The following is a 12,821-nucleotide window of genomic DNA, read 5'->3' as shown; positions in this document are numbered from 1 at the left end:
GCCTCCACACACTCCCACGCCGCGAGGACAGCTGAGGGCCTGGGGACCCTTGTCCCCGCTCGGTCACGGGGGCCCAAGTGGGGCAGCAGGTCGGGAAGGAGGGCGGCAGCGCACGGAATCACCCCCGCCGCACGCTCGCGTGGGCACTCACACACACACACACACACACACACACACACGCCTACACAAGGGGCACACAGTCGCACACCCCGACACCCTTCGTGGCACAGAGGGATTTCCGTCCTCAGCGCCCGTTCCCTCACGGGAGGGTGGGGCGCTTCAGCGCGACCCGCACCCTCCAGCCCGGCAGCCAGTTCGAGACCACAGGCTGTGTGCTGCCTGCCTGCCACGGACCCTCTGTCCCGGGGAGGTCCTGTGGGCACGCAGCCTGTGGCCGCGGGTCTCTGCCTGGCCTGCCAAAAGGGTGCCCCGTTTGGATGCTGTGTGAGTCAGGGCTGATGGGGGAGAGGGGGACAGAGAGAGGAGAGAGAGACAGAGAGAGAGAGAGAAAGAGAGAGAGACGTGTAGGTGTTGGTGTAAGTCAGAGACAGAGGGAGAGGGTGCCTGTATTGCCTGCGAGGCTTGGTGTGGGGTCCCTCCTTTGCGCTCTGGAGGGCTTCCGCGGCTGTGGCGCGTGGCCGCCGCACGGCCAGGTGGCGCAGAGGGCCCGCGGGTTGGGCTGCGCGAGGCACCGGGCCCTGAGTGGTGGGCAACCGCGCCCTGGCGTCGTCTTCGGGCGGTGGTCGTGGTCGTGGTCGTGGTCACAGTCATTGGGCTCCCTGGGAGACAGGAGCCCGGGAGGGGCGGTGGGAGTGCAGGTGCCGGGAGCTGCTGGTGCGGCGGGCTGCGGGGTTGGGGCGGCCGGCAGGGGAGCGCCCTGGCGGGCGGTGAGTCGCTGGTTTGGGGTTGGAGGGGGCGCGCTGGATGGCGCGGGGCGTGGCCTGTGTCCCGGGGTGGGCCCCGGGGTTGGCGGTGGGGCTGCGGCAGCCGGGGACAGCTGGCCGGCCCGCCCGTGCCCGTGCCCGTGCCCGTGCCCGTGCCCAGGCCCAGGCCCGAGGCGCGGGCGGGCTGGGGCTGCCAGGTGGAGGGGTCGGGCTTCTGCCCCCTGCTGGAGCTGCGTTGGGGGTCGCAGGGGTCCCGGCGTGCGGGCTGGCGGATGGGGGCGTGGCTAGGCAGCCAGCCAAAGGCGAGCAAAAGGGGAGGGTGCCGCGGGGCAAAAGCCTACAGCACCCGGTATTCCCAGGCGGTCTCCCATCCAAGTACTAACCAGGCCCGACCCTGCTTAGCTTCCGAGATCAGACGAGATCGGGCGCGTTCAGGGTGGTATGGCCGTAGACGCCAGAGGCCGCCTCCAGGCCCCTCTTGAGTGCGCGCCCGCACAGCCGCCGCCGCCGCCGCCGCCGCCTCCTCCTCCTCCTCCTGCCCGCTCCCCGCTCTCACTCCCATTCCCATTCCCATTCCCATTCCCATTCCCATTCCCGCTCCCGCTCCCGCTCCCGCTCCCGCTGCCGCTTCTCCTCCGCCTCCTCCCTCTTTTCTCTTCTCTTCTCTTCTCCTCCTCCCCCCCCCTCCTCCTCAGCCGCCCTCCGCCTAGCCCTGCACCAGTGCCCGAACTCCAGCCCTCCGCCTGCCCAGCCCAGGACCTGCAGCACCGGGCGCCCAGTCGGCACGCTGCCGCCAAGCCAAGGGGAGCCAACCTCCTCCGGCTGCCGCTGGCCACAGGGAACTCCTACTCTCTCTTTCTAGGCCGGATCCCCTGCCTGCCGCCATCGCCCAGCCACACGCCAGCCGTGCCCGGCAGCCTCCACGCCTGCCCAGGGCTGCGCCCCGCGGCTCGCGGGTCCCGGCACCAGGGGGTTCGGCGCCCCACACCACCGCGGCCCGGGCCTTCCCTCCTACCCGGCCGCCAGCAGCCCCCCCACCGCTGACGCACAGGTCGCCCGCCCTCCCCCGGCACGGCCGCCGCGCCTACACACACTCCCACGCCGCGAGGACAGCTGAGGGCCTGGGGACCCTTGTCCCCGCTCGGTCACGGGGGCCCAAGTGGGGCAGCAGGTCGGGAAGGAGGGCGGCAGCGCACGGAATCACCCCCGCCGCACGCTCGCGTGGGCACTCACACACACACACACACACACACACACACACGCCTACACAAGGGGCACACAGTCGCACACCCCGACACCCTTCGTGGCACAGAGGGATTTCCGTCCTCAGCGCCCGTTCCCTCACGGGAGGGTGGGGCGCTTCAGCGCGACCCGCACCCTCCAGCCCGGCAGCCAGTTCGAGACCACAGGCTGTGTGCTGCCTGCCTGCCACGGACCCTCTGTCCCGGGGAGGTCCTGTGGGCACGCAGCCTGTGGCCGCGGGTCTCTGCCTGGCCTGCCAAAAGGGTGCCCCGTTTGGATGCTGTGTGAGTCAGGGCTGATGGGGGAGAGGGGGACAGAGAGAGGAGAGAGAGACAGAGAGAGAGAGAGAGAGAGAGAGAGACGTGTAGGTGTTGGTGTAAGTCAGAGACAGAGGGAGAGGGTGCCTGTATTGCCTGCGAGGCTTGGTGTGGGGTCCCTCCTTTGCGCTCTGGAGGGCTTCCGCGGCTGTGGCGCGTGGCCGCCGCACGGCCAGGTGGCGCAGAGGGCCCGCGGGTTGGGCTGCGCGAGGCACCGGGCCCTGAGTGGTGGGCAACCGCGCCCTGGCGTCGTCTTCGGGCGGTGGTCGTGGTCGTGGTCGTGGTCACAGTCATTGGGCTCCCTGGGAGACAGGAGCCCGGGAGGGGCGGTGGGAGTGCAGGTGCCGGGAGCTGCTGGTGCGGCGGGCTGCGGGGTTGGGGCGGCCGGCAGGGGAGCGCCCTGGCGGGCGGTGAGTCGCTGGTTTGGGGTTGGAGGGGGCGCGCTGGATGGCGCGGGGCGTGGCCTGTGTCCCGGGGTGGGCCCCGGGGTTGGCGGTGGGGCTGCGGCAGCCGGGGACAGCTGGCCGGCCCGCCCGTGCCCGTGCCCGTGCCCGTGCCCGTGCCCAGGCCCAGGCCCAGGCCCAGGCCCAGGCCCGAGGCGCGGGCGGGCTGGGGCTGCCAGGTGGAGGGGTCGGGCTTCTGCCCCCTGCTGGAGCTGCGTTGGGGGTCGCAGGGGTCCCGGCGTGCGGGCTGGCGGATGGGGGCGTGGCTAGGCAGCCAGCCAAAGGCGAGCAAAAGGGGAGGGTGCCGCGGGGCAAAAGCCTACAGCACCCGGTATTCCCAGGCGGTCTCCCATCCAAGTACTAACCAGGCCCGACCCTGCTTAGCTTCCGAGATCAGACGAGATCGGGCGCGTTCAGGGTGGTATGGCCGTAGACGCCAGAGGCCGCCTCCAGGCCCCTCTTGAGTGCGCGCCCGCACAGCCGCCGCCGCCGCCGCCGCCGCCTCCTCCTCCTCCTCCTGCCCGCTCCCCGCTCTCACTCCCATTCCCATTCCCATTCCCATTCCCATTCCCATTCCCGCTCCCGCTCCCGCTCCCGCTCCCGCTGCCGCTTCTCCTCCGCCTCCTCCCTCTTTTCTCTTCTCTTCTCTTCTCCTCCTCCCCCCCCCTCCTCCTCAGCCGCCCTCCGCCTAGCCCTGCACCAGTGCCCGAACTCCAGCCCTCCGCCTGCCCAGCCCAGGACCTGCAGCACCGGGCGCCCAGTCGGCACGCTGCCGCCAAGCCAAGGGGAGCCAACCTCCTCCGGCTGCCGCTGGCCACAGGGAACTCCTACTCTCTCTTTCTAGGCCGGATCCCCTGCCTGCCGCCATCGCCCAGCCACACGCCAGCCGTGCCCGGCAGCCTCCACGCCTGCCCAGGGCTGCGCCCCGCGGCTCGCGGGTCCCGGCACCAGGGGGTTCGGCGCCCCACACCACCGCGGCCCGGGCCTTCCCTCCTACCCGGCCGCCAGCAGCCCCCCCACCGCTGACGCACAGGTCGCCCGCCCTCCCCCGGCACGGCCGCCGCGCCTCCACACACTCCCACGCCGCGAGGACAGCTGAGGGCCTGGGGACCCTTGTCCCCGCTCGGTCACGGGGGCCCAAGTGGGGCAGCAGGTCGGGAAGGAGGGCGGCAGCGCACGGAATCACCCCCGCCGCACGCTCGCGTGGGCACTCACACACACACACACACACACACACACACACGCCTACACAAGGGGCACACAGTCGCACACCCCGACACCCTTCGTGGCACAGAGGGATTTCCGTCCTCAGCGCCCGTTCCCTCACGGGAGGGTGGGGCGCTTCAGCGCGACCCGCACCCTCCAGCCCGGCAGCCAGTTCGAGACCACAGGCTGTGTGCTGCCTGCCTGCCACGGACCCTCTGTCCCGGGGAGGTCCTGTGGGCACGCAGCCTGTGGCCGCGGGTCTCTGCCTGGCCTGCCAAAAGGGTGCCCCGTTTGGATGCTGTGTGAGTCAGGGCTGATGGGGGAGAGGGGGACAGAGAGAGGAGAGAGAGACAGAGAGAGAGAGAGAAAGAGAGAGAGACGTGTAGGTGTTGGTGTAAGTCAGAGACAGAGGGAGAGGGTGCCTGTATTGCCTGCGAGGCTTGGTGTGGGGTCCCTCCTTTGCGCTCTGGAGGGCTTCCGCGGCTGTGGCGCGTGGCCGCCGCACGGCCAGGTGGCGCAGAGGGCCCGCGGGTTGGGCTGCGCGAGGCACCGGGCCCTGAGTGGTGGGCAACCGCGCCCTGGCGTCGTCTTCGGGCGGTGGTCGTGGTCGTGGTCGTGGTCACAGTCATTGGGCTCCCTGGGAGACAGGAGCCCGGGAGGGGCGGTGGGAGTGCAGGTGCCGGGAGCTGCTGGTGCGGCGGGCTGCGGGGTTGGGGCGGCCGGCAGGGGAGCGCCCTGGCGGGCGGTGAGTCGCTGGTTTGGGGTTGGAGGGGGCGCGCTGGATGGCGCGGGGCGTGGCCTGTGTCCCGGGGTGGGCCCCGGGGTTGGCGGTGGGGCTGCGGCAGCCGGGGACAGCTGGCCGGCCCGCCCGTGCCCGTGCCCGTGCCCGTGCCCGTGCCCAGGCCCAGGCCCGAGGCGCGGGCGGGCTGGGGCTGCCAGGTGGAGGGGTCGGGCTTCTGCCCCCTGCTGGAGCTGCGTTGGGGGTCGCAGGGGTCCCGGCGTGCGGGCTGGCGGATGGGGGCGTGGCTAGGCAGCCAGCCAAAGGCGAGCAAAAGGGGAGGGTGCCGCGGGGCAAAAGCCTACAGCACCCGGTATTCCCAGGCGGTCTCCCATCCAAGTACTAACCAGGCCCGACCCTGCTTAGCTTCCGAGATCAGACGAGATCGGGCGCGTTCAGGGTGGTATGGCCGTAGACGCCAGAGGCCGCCTCCAGGCCCCTCTTGAGTGCGCGCCCGCACAGCCGCCGCCGCCGCCGCCGCCGCCTCCTCCTCCTCCTCCTGCCCGCTCCCCGCTCTCACTCCCATTCCCATTCCCATTCCCATTCCCATTCCCATTCCCGCTCCCGCTCCCGCTCCCGCTCCCGCTGCCGCTTCTCCTCCGCCTCCTCCCTCTTTTCTCTTCTCTTCTCTTCTCCTCCTCCCCCCCCCTCCTCCTCAGCCGCCCTCCGCCTAGCCCTGCACCAGTGCCCGAACTCCAGCCCTCCGCCTGCCCAGCCCAGGACCTGCAGCACCGGGCGCCCAGTCGGCACGCTGCCGCCAAGCCAAGGGGAGCCAACCTCCTCCGGCTGCCGCTGGCCACAGGGAACTCCTACTCTCTCTTTCTAGGCCGGATCCCCTGCCTGCCGCCATCGCCCAGCCACACGCCAGCCGTGCCCGGCAGCCTCCACGCCTGCCCAGGGCTGCGCCCCGCGGCTCGCGGGTCCCGGCACCAGGGGGTTCGGCGCCCCACACCACCGCGGCCCGGGCCTTCCCTCCTACCCGGCCGCCAGCAGCCCCCCCACCGCTGACGCACAGGTCGCCCGCCCTCCCCCGGCACGGCCGCCGCGCCTACACACACTCCCACGCCGCGAGGACAGCTGAGGGCCTGGGGACCCTTGTCCCCGCTCGGTCACGGGGGCCCAAGTGGGGCAGCAGGTCGGGAAGGAGGGCGGCAGCGCACGGAATCACCCCCGCCGCACGCTCGCGTGGGCACTCACACACACACACACACACACACACACACACGCCTACACAAGGGGCACACAGTCGCACACCCCGACACCCTTCGTGGCACAGAGGGATTTCCGTCCTCAGCGCCCGTTCCCTCACGGGAGGGTGGGGCGCTTCAGCGCGACCCGCACCCTCCAGCCCGGCAGCCAGTTCGAGACCACAGGCTGTGTGCTGCCTGCCTGCCACGGACCCTCTGTCCCGGGGAGGTCCTGTGGGCACGCAGCCTGTGGCCGCGGGTCTCTGCCTGGCCTGCCAAAAGGGTGCCCCGTTTGGATGCTGTGTGAGTCAGGGCTGATGGGGGAGAGGGGGACAGAGAGAGGAGAGAGAGACAGAGAGAGAGAGAGAGAGAGAGAGAGACGTGTAGGTGTTGGTGTAAGTCAGAGACAGAGGGAGAGGGTGCCTGTATTGCCTGCGAGGCTTGGTGTGGGGTCCCTCCTTTGCGCTCTGGAGGGCTTCCGCGGCTGTGGCGCGTGGCCGCCGCACGGCCAGGTGGCGCAGAGGGCCCGCGGGTTGGGCTGCGCGAGGCACCGGGCCCTGAGTGGTGGGCAACCGCGCCCTGGCGTCGTCTTCGGGCGGTGGTCGTGGTCGTGGTCGTGGTCACAGTCATTGGGCTCCCTGGGAGACAGGAGCCCGGGAGGGGCGGTGGGAGTGCAGGTGCCGGGAGCTGCTGGTGCGGCGGGCTGCGGGGTTGGGGCGGCCGGCAGGGGAGCGCCCTGGCGGGCGGTGAGTCGCTGGTTTGGGGTTGGAGGGGGCGCGCTGGATGGCGCGGGGCGTGGCCTGTGTCCCGGGGTGGGCCCCGGGGTTGGCGGTGGGGCTGCGGCAGCCGGGGACAGCTGGCCGGCCCGCCCGTGCCCGTGCCCGTGCCCGTGCCCGTGCCCAGGCCCAGGCCCAGGCCCAGGCCCAGGCCCGAGGCGCGGGCGGGCTGGGGCTGCCAGGTGGAGGGGTCGGGCTTCTGCCCCCTGCTGGAGCTGCGTTGGGGGTCGCAGGGGTCCCGGCGTGCGGGCTGGCGGATGGGGGCGTGGCTAGGCAGCCAGCCAAAGGCGAGCAAAAGGGGAGGGTGCCGCGGGGCAAAAGCCTACAGCACCCGGTATTCCCAGGCGGTCTCCCATCCAAGTACTAACCAGGCCCGACCCTGCTTAGCTTCCGAGATCAGACGAGATCGGGCGCGTTCAGGGTGGTATGGCCGTAGACGCCAGAGGCCGCCTCCAGGCCCCTCTTGAGTGCGCGCCCGCACAGCCGCCGCCGCCTCCGCCGCCGCCGCCGCCGCCGCCTCCTCCTCCTCTTCCTGCCCGCTCCCCGCTCTCACTCCCATTCCCATTCCCATTCCCACTCCCGCTCCCGCTCCCGCTGCCGCTTCTCCTCCGCCTCCTCCCTCTTTTCTCTTCTCTTCTCTTCTCCTCCTCCCCCCCCTCCTCCTCAGCCGCCCTCCGCCTAGCCCTGCACCAGTGCCCGAACTCCAGCCCTCCGCCTGCCCAGCCCAGGACCTGCAGCACCGGGCGCCCAGTCGGCACGCTGCCGCCAAGCCAAGGGGAGCCAACCTCCTCCGGCTGCCGCTGGCCACAGGGAACTCCTACTCTCTCTTTCTAGGCCGGATCCCCTGCCTGCCGCCATCGCCCAGCCACACGCCAGCCGTGCCCGGCAGCCTCCACGCCTGCCCAGGGCTGCGCCCCGCGGCTCGCGGGTCCCGGCACCAGGGGGTTCGGCGCCCCACACCACCGCGGCCCGGGCCTTCCCTCCTACCCGGCCGCCAGCAGCCCCCCCACCGCTGACGCACAGGTCGCCCGCCCTCCCCCGGCACGGCCGCCGCGCCTCCACACACTCCCACGCCGCGAGGACAGCTGAGGGCCTGGGGACCCTTGTCCCCGCTCGGTCACGGGGGCCCAAGTGGGGCAGCAGGTCGGGAAGGAGGGCGGCAGCGCACGGAATCACCTCCGCCGCACGCTCGCGTGGGCACTCACACACACACACACACACACACACGCCTACACAAGGGGCACACAGTCGCACACCCCGACACCCTTCGTGGCACAGAGGGATTTCCGTCCTCAGCGCCCGTTCCCTCACGGGAGGGTGGGGCGCTTCAGCGCGACCCGCACCCTCCAGCCCGGCAGCCAGTTCGAGACCACAGGCTGTGTGCTGCCTGCCTGCCACGGACCCTCTGTCCCGGGGAGGTCCTGTGGGCACGCAGCCTGTGGCCGCGGGTCTCTGCCTGGCCTGCCAAAAGGGTGCCCCGTTTGGATGCTGTGTGAGTCAGGGCTGATGGGGGAGAGGGGGACAGAGAGAGGAGAGAGAGACAGAGAGAGAGAGAGAAAGAGAGAGAGACGTGTAGGTGTTGGTGTAAGTCAGAGACAGAGGGAGAGGGTGCCTGTATTGCCTGCGAGGCTTGGTGTGGGGTCCCTCCTTTGCGCTCTGGAGGGCTTCCGCGGCTGTGGCGCGTGGCCGCCGCACGGCCAGGTGGCGCAGAGGGCCCGCGGGTTGGGCTGCGCGAGGCACCGGGCCCTGAGTGGTGGGCAACCGCGCCCTGGCGTCGTCTTCGGGCGGTGGTCGTGGTCGTGGTCGTGGTCACAGTCATTGGGCTCCCTGGGAGACAGGAGCCCGGGAGGGGCGGTGGGAGTGCAGGTGCCGGGAGCTGCTGGTGCGGCGGGCTGCGGGGTTGGGGCGGCCGGCAGGGGAGCGCCCTGGCGGGCGGTGAGTCGCTGGTTTGGGGTTGGAGGGGGCGCGCTGGATGGCGCGGGGCGTGGCCTGTGTCCCGGGGTGGGCCCCGGGGTTGGCGGTGGGGCTGCGGCAGCCGGGGACAGCTGGCCGGCCCGCCCGTGCCCGTGCCCGTGCCCGTGCCCAGGCCCAGGCCCAGGCCCGAGGCGCGGGCGGGCTGGGGCTGCCAGGTGGAGGGGTCGGGCTTCTGCCCCCTGCTGGAGCTGCGTTGGGGGTCGCAGGGGTCCCGGCGTGCGGGCTGGCGGATGGGGGCGTGGCTAGGCAGCCAGCCAAAGGCGAGCAAAAGGGGAGGGTGCCGCGGGGCAAAAGCCTACAGCACCCGGTATTCCCAGGCGGTCTCCCATCCAAGTACTAACCAGGTCCGACCCTGCTTAGCTTCCGAGATCAGACGAGATCGGGCGCGTTCAGGGTGGTATGGCCGTAGACGCCAGAGGCCGCCTCCAGGCCCCTCTTGAGTGCGCGCCCGCACAGCCGCCGCCGCCGCCGCCTCCTCCTCCTCCTCCTCCTCCTGCCCGCTCCCCGCTCTCACTCCCATTCCCATTCCCATTCCCATTCCCATTCCCGCTCCCGCTCCCGCTCCCGCTCCCGCTCCCGCTGCCGCTTCTCCTCCGCCTCCTCCCTCTTTTCTCTTCTCTTCTCTTCTCCTCCTCCCCCCCCTCCTCCTCAGCCGCCCTCCGCCTAGCCCTGCACCAGTGCCCGAACTCCAGCCCTCCGCCTGCCCAGCCCAGGACCTGCAGCACCGGGCGCCCAGTCGGCACGCTGCCGCCAAGCCAAGGGGAGCCAACCTCCTCCGGCTGCCGCTGGCCACAGGGAACTCCTACTCTCTCTTTCTAGGCCGGATCCCCTGCCTGCCGCCATCGCCCAGCCACACGCCAGCCGTGCCCGGCAGCCTCCACGCCTGCCCAGGGCTGCGCCCCGCGGCTCGCGGGTCCCGGCACCAGGGGGTTCGGCGCCCCACACCACCGCGGCCCGGGCCTTCCCTCCTACCCGGCCGCCAGCAGCCCCCCCACCGCTGACGCACAGGTCGCCCGCCCTCCCCCGGCACGGCCGCCGCGCCTCCACACACTCCCACGCCGCGAGGACAGCTGAGGGCCTGGGGACCCTTGTCCCCGCTCGGTCACGGGGGCCCAAGTGGGGCAGCAGGTCGGGAAGGAGGGCGGCAGCGCACGGAATCACCCCCGCCGCACGCTCGCGTGGGCACTCACACACACACACACACACACACACGCCTACACAAGGGGCACACAGTCGCACACCCCGACACCCTTCGTGGCACAGAGGGATTTCCGTCCTCAGCGCCCGTTCCCTCACGGGAGGGTGGGGCGCTTCAGCGCGACCCGCACCCTCCAGCCCGGCAGCCAGTTCGAGACTGTCGCTCCCCCTCTTCATGGAGGAACGACACAGGACCCTGCGCTGTTCTTTCGTCTGCTCGGCCCTCCCCGGGTTTGCTGCTGGTTCTTCCCGGGTTGGCTACCGTCCCTTCCACCTCCGTGGAAGGGCGGTTCCCCCTGCCACATTCCCCACTTCCGCGGGGGAGCGGCACACCGCCGGCCGGCCGGCCGGCTCTCTCGGGGGCTGCACAGGTGTTCCCCTTAGATGTTCCTGGTGCATGTTGTCTCTCTCCTCCTTTATAGTCCTCTTCCGCCAATCCCAACTCGGCTGCCCACACGCCAAGTACGCTGCTCTCCTCCAATCAGGAGCAGGATCAGCTCCTGGAGGTCATCACTCAAGTTGGCAAGAGGCAGCTGCATAGAAGCTGTTTTCTCCTCTCCCAGCGCCATATTGTGGGAGAGCAGATGCATAGAATAAGTCTTAATTCCAGTAACTCAGTCCAATCCGAGTTGCTCCCCACAGAGACCACAGGCTGTGTGCTGCCTGCCTGCCACGGACCCTCTGTCCCGGGGAGGTCCTGTGGGCACGCAGCCTGTGGCCGCGGGTCTCTGCCTGGCCTGCCAAAAGGGTGCCCCGTTTGGATGCTGTGTGAGTCAGGGCTGATGGGGGAGAGGGGGACAGAGAGAGGAGAGAGAGACAGAGAGAGAGAGAGAAAGAGAGAGAGACGTGTAGGTGTTGGTGTAAGTCAGAGACAGAGGGAGAGGGTGCCTGTATTGCCTGCGAGGCTTGGTGTGGGGTCCCTCCTTTGCGCTCTGGAGGGCTTCCGCGGCTGTGGCGCGTGGCCGCCGCACGGCCAGGTGGCGCAGAGGGCCCGCGGGTTGGGCTGCGCGAGGCACCGGGCCCTGAGTGGTGGGCAACCGCGCCCTGGCGTCGTCTTCGGGCGGTGGTCGTGGTCGTGGTCGTGGTCACAGTCATTGGGCTCCCTGGGAGACAGGAGCCCGGGAGGGGCGGTGGGAGTGCAGGTGCCGGGAGCTGCTGGTGCGGCGGGCTGCGGGGTTGGGGCGGCCGGCAGGGGAGCGCCCTGGCGGGCGGTGAGTCGCTGGTTTGGGGTTGGAGGGGGCGCGCTGGATGGCGCGGGGCGTGGCCTGTGTCCCGGGGTGGGCCCCGGGGTTGGCGGTGGGGCTGCGGCAGCCGGGGACAGCTGGCCGGCCCGCCCGTGCCCGTGCCCGTGCCCGTGCCCGTGCCCGTGACCAGGCCCAGGCCCAGGCCCAGGCCCAGGCCCGAGGCGCGGGCGGGCTGGGGCTGCCAGGTGGAGGGGTCGGGCTTCTGCCCCCTGCTGGAGCTGCGTTGGGGGTCGCAGGGGTCCCGGCGTGCGGGCTGGCGGATGGGGGCGTGGCTAGGCAGCCAGCCAAAGGCGAGCAAAAGGGGAGGGTGCCGCGGGGCAAAAGCCTACAGCACCCGGTATTCCCAGGCGGTCTCCCATCCAAGTACTAACCAGGCCCGACCCTGCTTAGCTTCCGAGATCAGACGAGATCGGGCGCGTTCAGGGTGGTATGGCCGTAGACGCCAGAGGCCGCCTCCAGGCCCCTCTTGAGTGCGCGCCCGCACAGCCGCCGCCGCCGCCGCCGCCTCCTCCTCCTCCTCCTGCCCGCTCCCCGCTCTCACTCCCATTCCCATTCCCATTCCCATTCCCATTCCCATTCCCACTCCCGCTCCCGCTCCCGCTCCCGCTGCCGCTTCTCCTCCGCCTCCTCCCTCTTTTCTCTTCTCTTCTCTTCTCCTCCTCCCCCCCCCTCCTCCTCAGCCGCCCTCCGCCTAGCCCTGCACCAGTGCCCGAACTCCAGCCCTCCGCCTGCCCAGCCCAGGACCTGCAGCACCGGGCGCCCAGTCGGCACGCTGCCGCCAAGCCAAGGGGAGCCAACCTCCTCCGGCTGCCGCTGGCCACAGGGAACTCCTACTCTCTCTTTCTAGGCCGGATCCCCTGCCTGCCGCCATCGCCCAGCCACACGCCAGCCGTGCCCGGCAGCCTCCACGCCTGCCCAGGGCTGCGCCCCGCGGCTCGCGGGTCCCGGCACCAGGGGGTTCGGCGCCCCACACCACCGCGGCCCGGGCCTTCCCTCCTACCCGGCCGCCAGCAGCCCCCCCACCGCTGACGCACAGGTCGCCCGCCCTCCCCCGGCACGGCCGCCGCGCCTCCACACACTCCCACGCCGCGAGGACAGCTGAGGGCCTGGGGACCCTTGTCCCCGCTCGGTCACGGGGGCCCAAGTGGGGCAGCAGGTCGGGAAGGAGGGCGGCAGCGCACGGAATCACCCCCGCCGCACGCTCGCGTGGGCACTCACACACACACACACACACACACACACACGCCTACACAAGGGGCACACAGTCGCACACCCCGACACCCTTCGTGGCACAGAGGGATTTCCGTCCTCAGCGCCCGTTCCCTCACGGGAGGGTGGGGCGCTTCAGCGCGACCCGCACCCTCCAGCCCGGCAGCCAGTTCGAGACCACAGGCTGTGTGCTGCCTGCCTGCCACGGACCCTCTGTCCCGGGGAGGTCCTGTGGGCACGCAGCCTGTGGCCGCGGGTCTCTGCCTGGCCTGCCAAAAGGGTGCCCCGTTTGGATGCTGTGTGAGTCAGGGCTGATGGGGGAGAGGGGGACAGAGAGAGGAGAGAGAGACAGAGAGAGAGAGAG

General features: G+C 71.3%; 6 non-coding genes across 6 annotated transcripts; all 6 read right to left on the bottom strand.

Moving 5' to 3' along the window:
• Positions 1-1,218: 1,218 nt before the first annotated feature.
• LOC149124064 (5S ribosomal RNA) lies at positions 1,219-1,337 on the bottom strand. Its single transcript, XR_016215284.1, has one exon. It is a non-coding gene; the product is annotated as a 5S ribosomal RNA (ribosomal RNA).
• A 1,865-nt stretch (positions 1,338-3,202) lies between these two features.
• On the bottom strand, positions 3,203-3,321 carry LOC149124063 (5S ribosomal RNA). Its single transcript, XR_016215283.1, has one exon. It is a non-coding gene; the product is annotated as a 5S ribosomal RNA (ribosomal RNA).
• Positions 3,322-5,168: 1,847 nt separating this feature from the next.
• LOC149124062 (5S ribosomal RNA) lies at positions 5,169-5,287 on the bottom strand. The gene has a single exon (XR_016215282.1). It is a non-coding gene; the product is annotated as a 5S ribosomal RNA (ribosomal RNA).
• A 1,865-nt stretch (positions 5,288-7,152) lies between these two features.
• On the bottom strand, positions 7,153-7,271 carry LOC149124061 (5S ribosomal RNA). The gene has a single exon (XR_016215281.1). It is a non-coding gene; the product is annotated as a 5S ribosomal RNA (ribosomal RNA).
• Positions 7,272-9,099: 1,828 nt separating this feature from the next.
• Positions 9,100-9,218, bottom strand: LOC149124060 (5S ribosomal RNA). The gene has a single exon (XR_016215500.1). It is a non-coding gene; the product is annotated as a 5S ribosomal RNA (ribosomal RNA).
• A 2,352-nt stretch (positions 9,219-11,570) lies between these two features.
• On the bottom strand, positions 11,571-11,689 carry LOC149124059 (5S ribosomal RNA). The gene has a single exon (XR_016215280.1). It is a non-coding gene; the product is annotated as a 5S ribosomal RNA (ribosomal RNA).
• Between the last annotated feature and the right edge of the window lie 1,132 nt (positions 11,690-12,821).

This window comes from Oryctolagus cuniculus, chromosome 10 (genome assembly GCF_051225735.1).
Source record: "Oryctolagus cuniculus isolate XC-2025 breed Fujian yellow rabbit chromosome 10, ASM5122573v1, whole genome shotgun sequence".
In the NCBI taxonomy this organism is placed as follows: domain Eukaryota; kingdom Metazoa; phylum Chordata; class Mammalia; order Lagomorpha; family Leporidae; genus Oryctolagus; species Oryctolagus cuniculus.
This window is presented reverse-complemented; position numbering and strand designations above follow the sequence as displayed.